Genomic DNA, 21,485 nt, shown 5'->3' on the forward strand with positions numbered 1-21,485 from the left:
CTCCATGGACACTCTTTTAGAAACGAATAATAATTACATATTTCATACAGTTTTCTATCTAGTCCTGAGAATGTTATACAATACAAATTGAGCTTAAAATGTATTAATAAATTATACAAAATAATTTTCGTGCAATTTTTACTATAAAAATAATTTATACAATTCAAAGAAAAGATATTATGTATACTGGGTAATCATGTTTTTAAATAGATACTTCAATTAGTGGTCCTCTTGGCTGGTCTGGGCAGCGGCAGTCCCGTGCCCGTGGTCTCCGGGGAAGCCACATGTGCAGAGAAAAAGAAAAAACAATATTAATTCAACGCCAGGCATCACTGTCATTAATGTAATCCTGAATTTTATAATACGCATTTTTAATCAAAATGTTTTTAACTACATTCTTAAACTTTTTTCAGTGAGATCAAGGATACATTTAGGTAGCTTGTTATAAAAATGTACACAATTCCCTAAGAACGACTTATTTGTTAGCCTAAACTTGGGAACCACTAATTTATGTTTGTTACGTGTATTTATCTGGTGAATGTCGCTTTTAACTGTGAATTTATGGAGATTTTTGCGAACAAACATAATATTTTCAAAAATAAGGAAGGTAATGTAGGTATATTGATTTCCTTAAAGAATTCTCTAAAAGATTCCCGAGAGCCCATGCCATAGATCGCTTGGATCGCCCTTTCTTGCAGAATAAAAATTGATTGGACATCAGCCGCTGCCCCCCATAGCAATACGCCATATGACATCAAGCAATGGAAACAGGCGAAGTATACAAGCCTGGCCGTAGCTATATCTGTCAGTTGTCTTATTTTACTGACTGCAAAGGCAGCAGAACCAAGTCGCCCTGATAGGGAGGATATATGGGCTCCCCATTGCAATTTACTATCAATGGTAAGGCCCAGAAATTCTTTACTGTTAATTAACTCTAATTTGCTCTTATCGAGCATTATATTAGATTCAACCGCGGTGACGTTAGGCAAAAAGAACTTAAGATATTTAGTCTTGGAAGCGTTTAATAATAAATTGTTGACTGCGAACCATTTAGAGAGAATTTCTAGGCTTTCATTAATATGAGTAACATTGGGTTTTTTTTTTTTAAACAACTTTATTTTTCTAAAACAAGTACAATCCATCATGTAAATGACACTGAACCCCACACTAGGATACCCTGTGTCGTGGGGCTCAGTCTCTTTCGTCTGTGCAATAAACAATAGTAAGACTCTTATAAACTAAAACAATCTATTAGTACATTTATACTCTAGAATTTTTTTACAAAGAAATGAAAATAAAATAATAACAAACAAAAAATAGAGAATAAACGGGAATGTAAGTGCATGTGAGTGAGGGAGAGTGTAGTATGTGAGTGAGTGTGAGTAGTGAAATTGGTGAGCGTGTGTAGGTGGGTTTGTGTGTGTGAGTGGGTTGTGAAAATGTATGTTTGAAAGAGTGTTTTGTGTTAGGTATCTAATTGATTGCTTTTACGTGTTCAGTTTCGTTGTAGTTTGAACGTTGAAGCCATTCTGTTACTTTTTTTTTGCATGTGGACTTGGTCATGGATGTTAAATTTAAGCATTTATTAGCTTTGCTATATAAGTGTGGCCCCATGTAGGAAAACGCTTTGTTTCCAAATACACGATAGCATACCGTTTTTCCCCATTTGGGAAATCTAGGCGCACGTTTATCTTTTATCATAGTGGTCAATGATGTTGTATGGAACCTGAGGATAACCGCCCTGATATACAGCTGACGAACCGTCAGCATACCGGTGTCTTGATATAGTGCATCTGTAGGGTAGCGTAATTTACGTTTGAAAGAGGTTTTTAGCATGGCTCTTTGCGCTCGTTCAGCAGTGATAAGAATACTTTTCCCATTGAACCCCAAGCCACTATGCAGTACCCCAGGATCGCTTGATATAATGCATAATAGGTGGTTTTCAAAGTTTGCTGGTCTGCTATTGATCTCAATTTCCTAAAAATGTAAAGGAGTTTTCTCACGCGGGTGTTCAGTGCTTCAATGTGTTTACTCCAATTCAGATGATTACCAAGATACTTAATGCAGTCAATCTGCTCAAATGAGGGACAATTGCAGATACATCCTGCGTAGTTGTTACAGTTGTGAAATTTGAGTGAGATTTCACTGGGAACCGATGTTGTCTTGTTGATTGAGAAATTGACTATTTTTGTTTGTCAGCAAGTTATCTTGCAGCCAATTGGAAATCGTCATCATTCCACACTCTGCGGCTCTGTAAACTTCTTCCCAAGATTTCCTATAGAAAATGACAGCTGTGTCGTCGGCATACGTAAAGATTTGTGCATTGTCCAAGTCTAATAATCAGATACCGTTGACATATTATAACAGAAACATAGTAGGACCCAGGACACTGCCCTGAGGTACTCCGTACCCAACATTGGCAAAGGAACTCTGGAAATCTCCTAAGCAAATCCTTTGTTTTCGGTCTGTCAGGTACGATATGAACCAGTCTAGTGCAGTGCCCCTTATGCCAATGCACTCCATTTTCTGAAACAGAATCGGCCTAGACACGGTATCAAAAGCTTTAGCAAGATCCAGGAAAACGCCGCTACATCTTTGTCCTTTATCAAGTGTACCAACAACAAAGTCTACTAAATTAGTAACAGCGTCCTCCGTGGATATGCCATTGCGAAAGCCGTATTGTTTTGTGGAAAGCAGATTCATCTTCTCAGGTTCTTACGCTTAACTTTAAAAATAAGGGAAGTGTCTTCTGCAAATAAAATAACATCCGAAATATCAGACAACACATATGGAAGGTCATTTATATAAGCTAGGAACAGAAATGGACCCAGTATAGAGCCTTGCGGCACGCCCATTTTTACAACTGTCCCGGAAGATGTTGAGCCGCAGACTTCCACTTTTTGCTGTCTGTTGGATAAATAAATCCGGACAAGTTCAAGAGATTTTCCACGAATTCTGTAGTGTCTCAGCTTACAAATGAGTGTATCGTGGTCCACACAATCAAACGCCTTGGAGAGATCACAGAATATACCGAAGGCATCCTGCGAACTCTCCCAGGCTTCCAAAATTTGAGTGACTAACCGCGCACTGGCGTCCGTAGTGGACCTACCCTTTGTAAAGCCGAAGTGACGGTCGTGCAGTATATCATTTAAGTTGAAGTGGTTTAACATCTGATCAAGCATGATCCTTTCGAATATTTTACTTAGAGCCGGGAGAATAGAAATGGGTCTGTAGTTTGACGGATTTTTCTTACAACCTGACTTAAATATTAGAATGACCTTACTGTGTTTCATCAAATCAGGAAAGGTCCCTTCATCTATACATGAGTTGAAGATTTGACTGAGTATTGGTGCAATGTTGTCAATCACGGAGCTCAGAGCTTTAACAGAAATGCCCCACAAGTCTTCCGTTTTTTTTTTTTAAATTTAGGTTTTTGAAAGCTTTTTTTACTGTATCAAAAGTTATGTAATGGAATCCGAAGTCCGGTACTTCTTTAGTAAAATTTTGTTTTAATTATGATTCTGAAAGTGTAGAGGACGAGTTGAGTGATTTAGTGACCTCTACTGGTACATTAGAGAAAAAATTATCAAACGCGTTAGCAACCTGCACATTATCCGACACAGTGGCATCATTAATCGTTAACGATAGTTCAGTATCCCGGACTTTAATTTGACCCGTTTCCGCATTTATTATTTTCCAAACGGTTTTTATTTTATTATCCGATTTAGTTATTCTGTTACTGATTGATTTAGACTTTGTAAGAATACATACACTTTTGAATACCATAGAGTAGTTCCGTACATGATCATGAAAAGATTTATCAGATGTCATTGATTTTTCTCGATACAGATTATACAATACATCTATCAATACGCTTATCCTAATCCCTTTGTACACCATTCGTTGAATTTTAATTTATTGTCGATTTTTAGTTTCTTAATAGGACACGGTTTATTAAATTCTAGGCAAAGTGTGTTAAATAATTTGTTATTCGTGTCCTCTGATTTAAAACTACTGCATAATTTATTGACAACATTTTTTTAAAGGTTTCTAAGGTTCTGTCTGTATTTAACAACTACGTTTGACGGAGTGTTTTTATTAGCAGGAAAGTAAAGTCAGAAAGTAAGTAATGGGTGCTAATTAAACAGGCTTCTTTTTAATATCATTATTCGCCCACAAAAATGTATGTTGCCTTCTAAATTACTAAGTCAGCCACAATTAACGAGCATCTAAATAATACTATCTTAGCCACTAGTTATCTTCTAAGTAAACCACTCTAAATACAACTCAGCATGATTGTTATTTTTTAGCATCTAAAGTAACATGCATTCTAACAGTAAACTTCGAAAATACTATTAAATGACATCATAAAATATATTTAATTAGCTTCTAATTTTTTAACTCAGTACGTTTAAAATGTAAGCAAGCAACATGCAGCAAGCATCGCTTCTGTCACGGCTCCGGTGCTGCGGGGCTCCGGCGGTCCCATGCGAGCTTATCGTCGCAGATCGTCACCTCAGCTCGCAGGCCGCCTCGCCCCTCCTCGCCTACGCGGTTTTGAATTGCACTCTAGGGTTAGGGCAGACAAGACTACGTGGAGTCGGTTTTGCAGCGATTCGTTTTCGTCACTAACTTCAATTCTTTTAATACAATGTTTTTTAATTGAAGGTTATAAATGGCAATATACTAAAAACGAGGCCGAGTTAGTAAATTAGATGACAATGTATAAATAAGAAGGACAAGTCACAATAATTGATGATCTTTACTTGAAGCTTTCTATAGAATATTTAGTTGGCGTTCTAAAAATGACGAATTAGTTTATTACAGGCTATGTCATTACACATATTGCTTAGGCAACGGGGAAATGATTGAACTTCTAATTTTATAACTAATTATAATATTAGAAGTTTAATCATGTGTCCAATAAATAATTTTGCGGCTACACTTATAATTTCCCTTAGGTAATTGCCTAACCTGGTATCGAACCCACACTCATAATTGAGAGGTTGGTTCTCTACGCACTAGGCGACTACGACGCTTTAAATGTTTTACTTATTTCACAGTTTTCCAGGACAAAAAAAAAGACTAGTTTCTGTGTCCATTATTTTATTCTGCAATCAGTCTAAATGCTTTCAAATCGACAGTTTCCTAACACAACACCGCAATATTTATAAAACAAATTACATTACAGATTAAATAAACGAAAAATCATTAATTAGTGTTGAAATGACGCAATGTACGCTCAGTCTGTGATTTGAACGTGATTGATTTGCTTCGGGAAGACGTTTAAACCATTAAAATTCAAATAATCATACAGTATACATTACCGGTTTTGTAAGATCGCTTTCAACGTGGAATGAACAAACTACGCAATGGATATCAAACACAGCGATAGATTCCGTTGCATTTGGCCCCAACTTAAAATTCTAGTACCCGTTCGAAATCCAAAGAGTTTTAACTCAGTCAAGCGGCCGCCGCGCTGTCAGAGTGACGTATCGTGTCGCGCGTTTTCCCGCCAAAACGCGTGTTCCTTCACGACTGTCAAATCAAATTCGAAATACGAAAATAGAGCGTTTGTTTATTTATGCTCATATTTTTCAAGATGGCGGTGAATTTAATAAATAAAGGATGATTGTTTTTTGTGTGTTTAAAAATGTCGTGTGTTATGTGACAGTGGTGGTTTCTAGTGTTGTGTCGCAGTTACCGATAAAAGGCGATAACTAATAGGTAATGGCTGAACGGATTGCTTTAATGTTTATACCTGACGTAATTAAGATAAGTAAGGTGCGCAGCTGACCTGCATACCTTTTGTCTACCCTCATTAAGTGATTTCGTCATTAGGATCGTTAACGATAATCCCGCTTCGAAAATGTTAAGGAAAATATTTTATGATTTGTTAAGTTTAACTGTAAAAAAAACTTGTTAGGTACCTTCTGAAATTGATTAATTTTCAATCTAACGTAAATTAGAATCTTAAGATGCATGAAAATCAATTCAGTTAATGATTGAGCAAATAATTGGCGACACAGGTTGTTTTTGCTATTGACTACCCTCCTTAACGAAATAATTAAATCCTTTATAACAAAGTCTTGAGACCCATACAAATAATCCTGTTGGTAATGCCAATTGAATCTTAAAATTATAAATAAAGAGGCACGTAGGAACATCATAGTGTAGATATATCCAGCTACTTGTTCTGAAATCCAATTTCCTTATTTCAAATCCTAAAAAAACAGGTCACTTACCTAAGCATGCAAATCGATATAGCATGACTATAAAACATTTCACTACAATACCCATTAAAAAAACACATTTACGAAAACGTTCCAAAATCAAGCATGCGACCACTCGGTTAGACAGTACGAGTTATCGAATCAATCTCTGCATATCGATTTACGACTGATCTTAATAATCTATCTATCCATTTTGCTAACTAGAGATAGGATTTCGACATGTGCTCCGTATAAGTTAGGGTGCGTCTGCACACGGTGCAAATAGGTTGCGCATGTTGAGGCACATGCGCAGGTTACATGCATTTTAAAAACGTGCGCGTCCAGCGACTCACGCATGTACCAAAGCAAAATACCCACCCGCGTGCTCTTGTCACTTGCGCATGTTAACTTGCTCCAGTTACATGCACCCTAATGGCGAAATTCTATCTCTAGTATGCAAAGAAAGATAGATTTAATATTGGGATTGGTCGTTAACGTTCATGTGTGTTAGAAATGGAACATAAAATCTTGTTCAATTGTTTAGTTGCGTGCGCGCCGAGATAGCGACCAGCCTCTCGGAAACGTATCGATTATTACAAAATTCTGTAATTTTTCACAGTCCATTTCCTAGTTTTGTGGACTAGATTCGGTTTTAATTGCGTTTTACTTTAGTTTGGTCTGTTTTTGAGATTGATTGCTTATATACAATATTTTTTATTTCGTGTGAAAATTAACACACAACTTTATATCATTAGAATGAGTTCCTAAGTAGGTAAGTTACCATCATCATCAGCCTAGCCTTTTTCCAACTATGTATTTTGGCGTCGGCTTCTACTCTAATAGGATGCAACTGAGTACCAGTGTTTTACAAGGAACGACTGCCTGTCTGACCTCCTCATCCCAGTTTACCGGTCAACCCCGATGCAAAGCGATGCAAAGTGTAGGTATGCTTTGGTGAGTATTCACCAATTAAAATTTGTACTTGAGCCTACATAGAAAAGATTGTTTTTCAATAGTTTTCAGTAGCTAAGAGTTTTTCAATAGCTAAGAGTAGTGTCTTAGCTTTATCAAACGTTAATTTACAAGATTATAACGCAGTTTTCAATTACTTACCTAGACGGTGAATGAACGAGCAAAAATTTGATCGTTCCTATATAGTTTCAATCAGAAAGCCTTATCCCATTATATGCTAACTTACATTCATTAAATGTTACCAAGATAAGTTAGTTTTTGCCATCAAAACAATCTTTATTTTATATGTTATATCCTCAAAAAAAATGCTTCTAACAAAACCTCAGGTCAAACGCCTTACCATAATTCAACTACGTAATAGTACACTCAACTGTAATATAGAAAGAGCCTATTGACTTCCATGACATAACAGAAAACAATTAGAAACATAATATGACAGGATTATCCTTTAAAGGAAGTTACGGAACCCATACACGGTGCCCGGCCGGAAGTGACGTGTTGTATTTACAAAATGGCTGCAAATGACAGCTTGCTTGTCTATGGATATCTATCTATGGTTTGTCGCACTCGTTAGAGGTTGTATTAAGTCATTAAGATTAAACTTATAATAATATTGCTTTGAAGATTAACGAAAGCTTTACAAGAAATTAATTGGGTTAATGTTAAAATTCTGCTTCCTAGAACTCTAATGTTGTCTGGATTTTCATTTGAAATTCAGTCTAAAAATGTCACAACAATGAAAAATAGAAATGTAACAGTCTTACAATGATCGTCAATGGCAAAGATACTTATTTGATATGTTAATGGTGTAAAAATCTAACTTCAGTTAATTAATTCAATCCCACGAAACTAAAAAAATATCAAAATTATTTCACATAATTAGTTCCACATGAAGTAATATATTTGTAATGAAAACTCATTAAAAGGTTGCTGTATTGCCATCATTAATACTTAAAACTGCTAAAATCATAAAACTAAAGCATTTTAAATAATTTGAATATTAAATAGGTATTCAAACATTACGTGTGTACCCACATTATAATTACGAAGATGACGTCTAAACACATTAAAAATAATCCCCAGCAGAATTTTAACTAACAAAAACTGTTGACGGCAAACTAACAGGTATAATAATAATTATTCAGTTTGCTTAGTTATGACATTGAGAAGTTAAGATGACAGAAATATCATTTCGACAAACACTGTACAGTATGTGCCTATAGGCGTAAATCTTTCTTTACTAATAATAGATTTTTCTCTCTTTGACGAATAGGAAAGACTCCGGAAGAAATAGAAAATTAAAATTATATTTGATCCAGGCGTCACATTGTTGCCAGCATCTTGGGCTGACTTGAATCTAACAAATACTTATTTCTTTTTTTTTTAATAAATTAAATAAATAAAGGACATTGTTCCGGCTCCATACATGTTCTGCCTAAGAACCGTTCGAATGGAAAGTGACTTCTATAAACTCTTAAAATTATATGGAATCCTATGAAATAAGTTTTCACGAACGGACACTTCAGGAAACTAAAATAATTACGAAAAAAGTTAATATTTTGAGGTTATAAATAAAAAATAACCAAGCTTGCGTGAAATATCAGAGTAGTATTATCAAACTACACTATACAAAAAATCAACAATACTATGTACAGCTCTATATGTTCTCTTCTAGATCTAGGAAAAGACTACTCTACTAGATACTAGGAAAAGAGATAGTAAATAGTCAAGTTTAAGATAATTCTTTGACAATGATCATTTTATAAAGTTGCATTTTCTGTCTGTCCCTTTGAATGCTTTAGATCTTTAAAACTACGCAATGGATTTGGGTGCGATTTTTTTTAATAGATAGAGTAGGTCAAGAGGAAGGTTTACACCAAGGTTTTACATTGCCACCGTGCGAAGACGGGGCGTGTGACTAGTTTTCATAAATGCTTAGAATTATTATGAAAAACAACTACCTAAACGCTTTTGCTTTCAACGTTACGTTTCTTAATATATAGTGAATCCACTTTGGATTTGTGATAAAACGCATAAGTTTCCAAAATGGAAGAGTTCCATTCACCACAATTCATAAAATATCGATATTATTACGATGGAGAATTATTTATTTAAATGATTGTTACTACTTTTATATTAGACAGTTACCTAGCTATCTACATGCCATAAGGCGGGAATCGAACCCGCGGTCTATTACCAAGAAGGCACAGACCATACTAAAAATGTCATTACCACACAAAATAATTTAACAGTTAAAGTAAGGTTTACCAATAACAATGAAAGAGGTTTTCGAGGATGTGCAATAAAAACAATATTTATATTCAATTAAAGGTTTTTAATCATCAATATTTTTCAATAATATATCTAAGAACTGAGCTTTGGTATCTCGCCCAGCTTAAATACCAGATAATAGTCATTATGTGGGCACAACAGCCCACTGTTCTACGCCCAACGATACAATTGCAACAGTATGCCTGATGGTAGGAGCTTCTTACAAAGTACACAATTGCGTCCAACAGTGCATTGCATCTTATTATGCTCGACTGCTTCAGACCAACACGTCGTACATATAAGGTCATGAGCTTCAACCTGTAATAATAAATACAAAAAATCATTAGTAAATATCAAGTAACTTGCAATTGTGGCAATTGATTTGAAAACCGAGAAATTGTGTGCTTATGAAAACATAAGTAGGTAGTAACATTCTTATCAAAATTAGAAAAACACTTTCGTAGACCACTTACCATACGGGGAACAGTCCATTGTTGTATGCAACGAAGTATATCTTCGTTTTCTAATACCAAAGAACCTCCAGCAGATCCACAATTTATACAATATACTATATTCTGCATCCATTGTTGTAATTATAATATAACTAAATTCGATCACAGACAGAGCAATATCCGAAAATGCTAGTAAAATCCAGTTCTTTACACAAAGCCGAGTCTACCAAGTACTAAGTAATCAAGCCAAAGTTGTTAGAATAAAACCATGAAACGCATAGAAAATCACAAAAGAAACGATAGTCGCAAAGCAATCAAACCAATCAAACTGACTTCTAGCAAACTGACTGAAGTACACCAGTGTTGCCAATTACGAAAACTATAATCCTACTCGAATGCCAAGCTAGAAATTCGCGATTCGCTCAAAACCATCTTAAAACATTATACAGAATACTAGCTTTTTTCTAGCTAGTCAGTTTAGGTATTTAAATGAATAAAGTGTTACCAACTAATTTTAATAACCGACTTCGGAAAGTAGGTTCTCAATTCGATCCGTATTTACCGAAATCCCGAAAACTTCCGAAACTGGCAGCACTGGCTGACGGAAACATTTTATAAGGCATCAATAATTGTGACCCTACTTTTTATTTGGAATTTATTTATTTGAAGTGTCCGTGGAATACAAAAATATGTTTCAAACAATATAAAAATAAATAAAAATTATAGTATAATTTATATTCACATCGGTTCTTAGGCCAAAATTGAACAATGTCCTTTAAATAAATGGAAGCCGACCCCAACACAGTTTGGGAAAAAGCTCCGAGAAAGAAGATCGCAATTCACAAAAAATACTCAAAGTTACAAAGGTCAATCAACTCTCAGCCCTATTCTTGAAAAACAAAATCTTAGTGCAAGACAGCTCACAGATTCCGTTTATATTTTATCCGGGTGTTCGAAATAGTCTACATAGGGCAAGGCAAACCGATGTTGGAATCATGTTACCAAACAGAGTCTTAGCTCCCCATATACTTTCTGATTATCTATATGCATACCTTCAGTCCCCTTTTGAGTTATGTTTCTTTAAATCTCGCACACTCTAAAATCTAAATAGGCCTTCTGTATCACCTGTTTACTTACTATTAGCCAACTGGCTGTAGTCTCTATGCCAAGGTCGGCGGCTCTACGGAGCCAGCATTGTCTATTACTTGTAATTAAATGCTAATTATCTGTTTAACTTGACGAATGAAACGTTTAAACTTTGCGTTGAGTCGGGTTGATGGGTCGGATTTAAGTATAATTGTGATGAAATCTTCATATCTTACCTTTTCACGTGGGCTGGTCAAGTAACTTAAGTTCCTATTGCTAGTATCAGGGTGTTCTTGAAACAATGTAACCTACTCAGATATAGAATCTAAAGCTTATCGTGCTATCCGATTATCTTCCGTAGAACACTTCTACAGATTTCTTCATGAATTTTAGCATTTCTAAACAACGATTCGTATTGTCGGATTAACCATGTATCAATTCTACAAGAGTAGTAATTGCTAAGGTTTCCTTGATTAGTTCAATCAAAAACTTGTGGACGACTCACGCAACTTCTTTTTTAAGGAGAATGGCTCAGTCTAAAATCCGACACTGGCAAAGCAATTTAATCTATGAATTGAACAACAAACATTCCTATAAAACTTACCGGCTATTCCTACAATACCATAAGCCAACAACAAATATTGTTTTATGTAGGTACTTAAACTATGTATAAACAAATCTAACTCATAACCATAGAATATTCTAGTACATTTAATAACTACATAACAGCTCACATCTAAGATTGCTACTGGACCGCTTCTAAACGTTCATAATTCTACAATCGTTGCAAGTGCAACTATTTGTGCGGAACGATTGCAATACACATGGAGTGCAGTTTCTTAGTTTATTAGTCATGCAAGGTTTACTTACTTTGTAAATGTTCTAAACAAATAGTTGAGGAAGAAAATTGGGATATTGGTGATGGATACTGGGTATTTTAAGTATTCCCAGAATTACTCTTCGTAATCATCTCCCGAGCCCTTTCCCAACTGCGTTGGAATTGGCTTCCAGTCTAAACGTGTGCAGCTGAATACCAGTGTTTTACAAGGAGCGACTGTCCTTTCTGACCTCCTCAACCTAGTTACCCGGGTCGGGCAATCTGTAATATCCTTTGGTAAGGCCTTTCTAAAGTATATGGTCTACTGATGTAAACATTGTAAGTACAGTCAACTTCAGGTCAGTGGTAACAGTTTTATAGAAAAATCGTACTTATTACTATTGTGTTAAGGTGCATGACAGTTACCAGTAATGTGCGGTCTACCGTACCTAATGGCAATTTTGTTGATTGTTGAAAATATACCCTAATTAAAGTTTAATTCAATGACTTTAAACTCGACTTTCAGTCTTCTTACACATTCAATATTAACATTCCATCATACGTCTCGCTAATGTAGGCTTAACCACAGGAAAACACAAGTAACCACAGATTAACATACAAGAACATATTCATTAATCACACAACGGATCAAGTTCAAGATCATCTAACTTACTTAGTTATAACCACAGAGAACAAAATGACTAGCAGAGATGCCATAACGGAAAATTGCCTAAGAAAGTAGCTCGCCAAAATGCGGGTGAGCGGGGGACGAGGAACGCTACTGTCTTCGCCCTTATACGCCTTCTGTGGATCCGACCATTTTTTGTAATACCAAAAATTCTTAACAGATGACTCTAAGAACCTGAACCCCTTGTTAGGTCACTCGTGACTGATCGTTTTGGTCATGCCCACCGTACGAATTTGACCTAGAAGGCGCCTGACCTACCTGCATTATGGTATCTCCGCTTATCTTTCCTCCGTGGGTTTAACTTAGCATACAACTCGTGTAAACTGTTAGATAAGTATGCTAAGTTATACCTAAGTTATTAAGTCAAGCACGTATAAGTAGTTAAGTGTGTTTTTATGGTATATACTTACACGTGCACGAAGTATTAGGTCACTGAGATCGAGTACAGTAAACGATCTATAGAAATATGTGCGTTAGTATATTGAAAATAAAAACAGTTTTTATAAAAATATATTTAACTTCTTACAACAATTTTTCAAACATGTTTTATGTTTAATAGAAAAAGTAGTGTGTTCGATCCCTATACCCATTGCACTATTGACGCAAATTCACTCTATCATCCTCCGAGCCTTTTTCCCAATCATGTTGGGGTCGGCTTCCAGTCTAACCGGATTCAGCTGAGTACCAGTGCTTTACAAGAAGCGACTGCCTATCTGACCTCCTCAACCCAGTTACCCGGGCAACCCGATACCCCTTGGTTAGACTGGTGTCAGACTTACTGGCTTCTGACTACCCGTAACGACTGCCAAGGATGTTCAATGACAGCCGGGACCTACAGTTTAACGTGCCATCCGAAACACAGCCAATGGTGTCTAAGATATACTTAGAAAGTACATACAGACTTAGAAAAGTTGCATTGGTACTTGCCTGACCTGGGATCGAACCCGCGCCCTCATACTTGAGAGATTGGTCCTTTACCCACTAGGCCACCACGACTTTTTTTCGACGAAATTCGACGAAATTCACTCTATATGCTACATAAATTGTTGCTCAATGAAGGAGTTAGCAATAAACCTATCAGTAATATGCAACCCCCGTTTCTAGTTAAGCTTTAGAAAAGAGTTCTTGTCGAAAAGTATTTCTCAAGTGAGATAAAACAAGTTCCTTCAGAAAAGTAAAATACATATGCGGTGTAGTTTTATCGGCTTTATATTTTCACGGAACAGTGTATATTGCACTAATTCAAACATACAAGGCAGAATACAAATGAAACTACCCGAAGTTGTTCAAAAAGTTTTCATTTCACAATTCCGCATTCAACACTTAACTTTGTATACGTATAATATTCGTAGGTAATCTGTGCAAATCCGTGCAGTTTATTACTGTGAAAATTATGACAAACGTGCAGGTCATCGGGTGTCAGAGAAAACAGGGGAAAATGCATACGACTGCATCTTAGTGACACTGGCTTACTTACATACCGGCTCATGAAGAACGATCCTTAATCTATTACTTAGTATATAAAGCTAAAGAGTTGGTTTGTTTGTAATATAATCATCAGCCTTTTTATCGTCCCACTGCTGGGCTGCGTCCTCTCACACGGAGAAAGATTGAGCGTTAATCACCACGCTTGCGCAATGCGGGTTGGTGATTTCTGACTTTATAGTCCAGGTTTCATTTTTTCCGGGATGTTTTTTTTTTTCACATTTAGTCAGTTATTGGTGACCAATATATACTTAGAAAGTAAAGTCATTTTAATGTTAGTTAGCTCATTTATTGATAAAGGCTATAGTCAACTTTTTATCCATGTGCGCGCAATAGTTTCCACAGGACACGGGTGGAACCGTGGATGACTTATATACTTTACCTACAGTAAAACAAAAGATAAACTCCTTATAAAACCGGTCGCCACAGCTTCTAATTAAATAATTAAATGATATTAATATATTCTCAGGATAAAACAATGAGTCTTATATAAGTGAATACCTACATAATTGTTGTAACTCTATTCTCTATGACACTAGCCAGCACAATGGTAGAAACAGCGAACAAAGATGTAACGCGGATAAAATGTATAATCTCTTCGATTTTATGATGATAAAGGGCTAAATAATAGGACTGGTGGAATTAAAACAAAGAACAACAGTACCTACTTAGTTAATTTTCCTTGGCCGAGAACTAGCCATGGATTATTAAAGATCTTTCGCCTTTGGACCACCCGTAACTATTGCCAAAGATGTTGAAATGACAACCGGGACTCAAGAATTTATCTTGCCTTCCATAACATGGAGAAACTTATCAAAGAATTAACTCTTATTATTATTTATCCTCTATATTTTTGTATCTATCACCTTCTCATTTTGACCTCCGCTCCGCAAACAAGCATAAACAATGAACTACAATACAGACAAAAACAAATGAATTATCATCATTAATCCTTGAACTATCAGAGACTGAAAAACTTAAGCTCGAACATAAGAAGTTACGTCTTAAAAACCCGGATGTAAGCATGTTTTTGTGCCTAAATTAATACCTATTTGTCGAGTATAATACGCCAGTTAAGAGCACACTGCATACTTCTAGTCGGCCGATAGCTTGTTTAGGCTCATAAATCAATACGAAGATGCATGGTAGTACGCACATTACAAAGATCAGATATTTAGCAGGTATCAAACCGACTGGAAACTATGACTGGAATCAAGAGTTTCTGAAAAAAATCCAACCATCGGGTCAAGTGTGGGCCAACTGTTAAGTCTGCAGTGTACGGGAGCTCTAATATATTATACCATTCAATACGCAATGAATTTTAAAAATAACGATTTTTAAAATGGCGGCTTGCCTCGTAAGTAGTCGTGAATTGTAAAAGAAAAATTTTACGACGATTCGTATTGTATTATTATGTTAATAATATATGTTCATTTTAGTGGCTTGTTCAATGAATATTCATATGTTCTTGTGAATGAGATTTGCGCGTGATTTTTCGGTGTTTAGATAAGGGTATGATTTAAGCTGTCACCAATTTAATTCATTTTGTGTTTCTTAAATAATAGGGTTTGCCCTCAAAATAGTAGATTTGTCACCAAAATGTATCACCAAACAATATAAAATCAATTCCACAATAAATTACCGAAAATCATGGAGATATGGGATCAGGTACCAAATAAATGGTTTTGTATGTATTATAATAGGTTTGTCCTAATAGTATTTAAGCAAACTAATTTAAAGGGATCACCAATAAGTCATATATTATATCACTAGAAAATTTCATGAAGGTCTAAAAATGTAGGGTGGTCGTCATCATCCTTTCAACCAAAAGAGTCTACTACTTAACTGGCCATGTGCCTCTCCCAAGGGTCTTAATTTCCACAGGTAGTATAAATATATTTAAATAAAATTTCTAGCTGAATAGTAAATAAAACACTTAATTAAAGTCAAAATAATCCATATTTATTGTGAAAATAACAATCACTGAATAATCAGCGCTGGTTTGGATTTTGAAGGGCGCCCCCTTTTTCTTTTCTGGCCGATAAGTAAATTAAAAATAAACTGATGTATTAAATTGGTAACGAATACATTATTTTAATAACTGAACGAAATAAAATGTAACTACTGTGTTGGTGACAAAATAACAAATAAAAAGGAGTCGCAGTCAGGGATCGATTAATCGATTTATTTGGTGACAGATCTACCATTTTGAGCACCAAGCTATTATTTAAGTAATAAAACTATTATTATAAGAACGAAATTTATATTCATGTAATGCACTAAAATTTTATTGGTAATCCATCTTATATTTTACACATTATATTAACAATAATTTGGTAATTCATACCTGGGAACACTCTTTGTTTATCTGAGAACGAAAATATTTCGTGGCGATAGATCTATTTATTAGGTGATACAACTTGATGACAAATATAAATTTTGGTGACAAAAAATATAGTTCCCTTTAGATAATGACGTATATGTTCCGCCATTTTGGACTGGAGGCAATTATAGCACACTGGCTGATCCCGCGAACTTCGTATCGTTTAAGCCTTCCCTGGACCTCTACAAACATTTTAAAACCAAAAACGCCAAATCAGTCTAGCCATTCTCGACTTTTAGTCAGACTAACGCACAGCAATTCATTTTTATATAAAAGATTTATAACCATCATGACTCGATTTTATAATAATTCTTCTTTGTAGTTTAGTTAACTCTGGTTTTCTCCAAAGTCAAATATTTTTATTTCAGACTCTTACGATATGTCATTCTAGTTGCATTTTCTTCTTCTTACCTTCTGTCGGTAACACTATTTGGACGTCGTACGTCTTTTCTTTCTACTCTATTAAAAGAAAGGCAAACTTTCGATGGCTACTAAAACGAATCGTCTCCTAAACTCCTAATTATCCTATTATGATCGCTCCAATAATAATTAACGGTTTTTTCCACGCTAACTTGAGGATCGTACGTGCAATGCGCCATTTTTGATGGCTGATAATTTAAGTACTGTGGGAAAAGGTGCAACGGATTTTAGTTTAGTTAGACATTTTTGAAATCAAAGATATTCTTGGTTAGGTAACCAGATACTGATTATTTAGTTGCAGGGTATGCTATGCTGAAGAAAGACTGGGTTAGAAGAAATCCGAAATAAAAAAAGTTTTGATTTTTGCTCTTTCAGATTTTTTGATACATAAATAAAAGTTTTCATATATAATCGTGATTTTGTACACTTCGTCCAACTTATCTTGGTAAGTCGGAGTAAGCAAATAATCTATAAACCAATTTTGTATCTAAAAGCCCCTAAGCGTAGACCTAGACAAACGCCTATCTTCACGCTACAAGATACCTACGTTCCCGGTAAACTCAAAATAAAACCTGCACATAGAAGTAAAATACCCCTTTACCCACAAAAACAGACACCATGACAAAACGAAGCACTCACCATAAAAACTTAAACTCAAATAATGATGGTTGACATAAAAACACCATGTTACAAGGACGCCCAGCAAGCGTGACGGTGATTGCCGACTTATTATAACAGCCATCATTAAATTAGATGATGTTCGTGTGTTTGATGATGGGGCTATGGTTTTGATCTCTGAACTAGGGTATAATATTGGTATGTATGTATTTTGATGTGGATGTTCCCAGAAGTAGTAAAGAATAGATGTTTTAGTCTCATGCGATAGAAGAGGAATTAATTGATATCAGAACAGAGAATGCTATGAGAGATATTGAAAAACTCAGAACTCTTAATTAAGCAGTTGCTGGTCAATATATAAAAGTCGAGAAGAATAAAAGCGATTTATATCTCTGTTATTTTATTTGGAAAGATTTCTTTAGTGTGCAGTTGAATTTACTTTCACTACAAATAATGTTCTTATATCAATTTCTTAACTACGAAGTTACAAGCTTATTCATCCGGTGGCTTGTACTTAAAAATCATTGATATCTCTCAAAAAGTTTTTATTTCAAAAACGGAACCATCAAATCCCTAAAATGTCATGACAACCCAACATCACATTCCCCCTATCAACCACCCACCTCCAAACCACTCCAGTATGACGGTATATTCTCCGTAGCGTACTCTTGACGGACTCGTCGCGTCATGGTCCGCTGGTGTCCTCACTTTGACCTTGGCACCGGTGGCCGAGCACGCATCACATGATCTTTCTTTCTTTGATTCTTTTTGCGGTTTGAGGATTGAGATTCTTTTGAAGGGTTCAATTTCTTAGGAAGAGTTGAGTGTTCATGTTCATACCTCATTAAACAACGTTTATTTTCTTAATAATTTACTCGTACTAGAACACGTGTGTCTGAAATGAACACTATTTTTTTCATCATTCCTTTTCCTCGGCCTTCCCCTTTTTTGTCAATTGATGATTAAAATTATGACAGACCCTACCTATCTTTATAATGAAATCACTAAAATAATTTTACATTAACATATTTTTCCGGTTCACCAATCCTCACGCAAAGTGGTCAATCAAACCTTCAATTCAAAGCCTAAAAAATATAACTTCAAGGCCCAAGTTCACCAACAACATAAACGTCTGTTTTTCTGTTATCTCTTCATTTTGAAAATTGAACATGAAAACTAATAAAAGCAGTGTTAAGAAAGCTGGGAAAGTTTACCAACTGGAAAAGAACAGCCAAACTTCATGATAACTGAGGGATGATTGTAGAGAAGGCCAAGACCCACAAAGGGTTGAAGACCCAACGGAAGTGAGTAAATTAAGAAAACTGACGTATATTATGTTGTCAATGAACTCGAGTCTAAAACTGCAACTGCTACCTGATCTATAACAACCTATAGTAACAGCCGCGATCAGTTGTTATGGGAAGCCGTTGGTATTGTTTAAGTGAAACGCTGTTGCTGTTGACACGAGACTTTCATTGTCAGGTATACGCTATATGTAGTGTTTTATGGGTAAGCAGAAATTGTGGTCATTAAGGCAGTGGCGGCTCGTATGACTGGTGTAGTGGTCGATGGAATTGGTTGCTATGCGTGCTGTACGTTGGGTTAACGTTTGTGTCTATGTATTTTCAGGGTTTGTGTCTGTGTATGTGAATGTTAGCGCACGATATAAGAAAGAATCCTCGGGTCTACATTTACTTTTAAAAATAAATAGAAGAAGAAGAATATAAATGATTTCAATAATAATGATAAGTATGCACTATCACCTAATGGCATGTGTGACCCTCCTTGAGCGAGTTTTCGTAGAAACTATCTAACAGGATAAGTTCGGAATTAAGTTAAGGAGATAGTCTTCGTTGTTTTGTCAGATTCTAATATTTTTTTGTCAAAGTGAGTCATACATGTCTTTGGTTGATTTGCTTTGGGTACAAAAGAAGAATAAAAGAAACACATAGTTGTCGTTGCGACAAATATGACAGATAGACAGACAGGTCACATAATATTTGTCTTCAGCATCATCTAAACAACTCCATTCAAGTATTAACACGAGAAGTAATTAGCGTGGCCTGCGACCTCTGGCAGAGGTTACTCTAAACGGTAACATCATAACATAGTAGCACTAACTGATATTAACACTTCACCTTACGAGAATCTAGAGTAGGTAGTTGCTGAGTCTAATGATTATGTTCTAGGGCAATAATCGTCATTATCATCAACGGGTTGTCTTTGTACTAGCATAAAGTTCAATCTTCACTTCTCCTTCTAATGTAATAGCATTGAGATGTATGTACATAGATTTTGTTGTACACTGAATTTTGCAAAAACAATATTTGTTCTCTTACTATTTTGTCCAGTTATTATCAATGACATATTTATGTTCGGCATTGGTTTCATAAGATGTTAGACTTAGACTAAAAACACTATTGTTAAGTTTAACTCTTAATCTGCAATCGTGCCTCAGACAACCCAAGACATATTCAACCCATTCAAGCCTTCAAAATTCACGAACACTCAAACGTAACCTAAAACCAAACTTGACCGTAGCGAAAACCACACAAAAGGCTTAAAACAAATGAATCAAAACAGCCATTGCTTTTCAAACTGAGAACAACAATCTATAGAACTCAGAAAGCCCCGAATAAAAGCCTTCGAAGTCCCATAAAGCAAGTTAAGTCGTTCCATAAGGGGACACCATGAATGTAGAATATACAGGAAGCGTTGTGCATGTGTGCGTGAGTGTCGGTGTGTGCGATGCGTCATGCACGATCAAGTTTATGTCAGGGCTGGCACGGGCTACTTAGGTACTATCTTTGAAATTTTTGGATGACAATCCATATTTTTTAGGGAAAAGTATTGGCTGTAAGGTAATAATTATTGTTACGTTTGACTTTAGCAATAAATAGGATCAGGAAGGGTCCGGTAAGATAGAAACCAAGACAGAAATGAAGCTATCCTGCCTTCATTGAAATTTGAAATACATACAAAACAGGGTTTTGCGTTTACGTCTAATGTCGTAGTCGCTTGGTAATATATAATTCATTTATTCTGGGCTTCCATTGTTATTGATTGCATTACATATGTGTATTATGATGGGATCCTTATGTACTCTCTGTCTATTGTGAACTTTAGCACTTATAGTATACCAATTAATATCAACTAAACCAATAAACTAAATCCTGACAGCCCTACTAAAACTTCACACTCCACTTGCGCATGCACAAATTGATCGCTCGTATCTCCGTCCTTTTCCCCCACACTACTTTCTCGTATACCCATCCCTTTCTCACGTAACTGTGGACTGCATACAGTTAGCCGGCTCGATGGATGTTCGTGATTCTTGGCTTAAATGCCTTTTGGGGGTGATTGAAAACAATAGAGAAGGTATTAATGTTATATGAAGATTATATTGTATTGTTTAATAGGTTTTCTATGGAACTTTCTAGAGGTTTTGGCTAATAGTGCAGAATAAGCTAAGGCAGATATAGGTAAGCCTACCACACTGCAGACTAACGAGTTGGTCAACTGGTTGGAAAAAAATATAGTAGTAGTAAAATCGTGAATTCAATCAAAGATTTTCGGCGATCTGATAACGGTCTAATACTTCATCGTAGCCATTTGACTCCTTGTGCATTTGTTCGTGCAGATATTGTCCAGAAGTTTCGCTTTTCCGCTCTTAGTTATTAGTAACTTTACGATAGGCAAATAAATTACGAAAAAATGATCAATAATAACAATATGCTCGTAATTTTTGACGCTCATAAGTTCTTGTAAAGGCCTAAATGAAATAAAATTATTTGACTGGTTGAACTTTGCAAATCTTGGACCTGTCCTGGGTAATGATTTTCGAAACACAGAAATCTCTGTATGTCTTAAACAAGCTACCCTAGTACCTTAGCAATTAACACCTCGTGTAAGACAAAACATCCTTCCTGGAATGTCAATGAAGGTGATCTGACACTGGACATTACGCCGCCATGATGTCAATTACGCTCGTGCCATCGTTAATGGACATTCTTGTGGCTTTATGATTATGAGGAATCGGGGACCAATGTGTCATGGTACCCTGATGATTGAGGAGATCGCA

General features: G+C 35.8%; 1 protein-coding gene across 2 annotated transcripts in view; it reads left to right on the forward strand.

Annotated features, from left to right (window-relative positions):
* Positions 1-5,467: 5,467 nt before the first annotated feature.
* The window catches only part of LOC124641215 (rhophilin-2-B), a 135,294-nt gene continuing 119,276 nt past the window's right edge, over positions 5,468-21,485 (forward strand). For both annotated transcript variants that reach the window (XM_047179235.1, XM_047179236.1), the window contains exon 1: positions 5,468-5,727. The gene's annotated coding sequence lies outside the window, so the exon portion shown is untranslated. The remainder of the gene's footprint in view (positions 5,728-21,485) is intronic.

Source organism: Helicoverpa zea, chromosome 22, assembly GCF_022581195.2.
Source record: "Helicoverpa zea isolate HzStark_Cry1AcR chromosome 22, ilHelZeax1.1, whole genome shotgun sequence".
Lineage (NCBI taxonomy): Eukaryota > Metazoa > Arthropoda > Insecta > Lepidoptera > Noctuidae > Helicoverpa > Helicoverpa zea.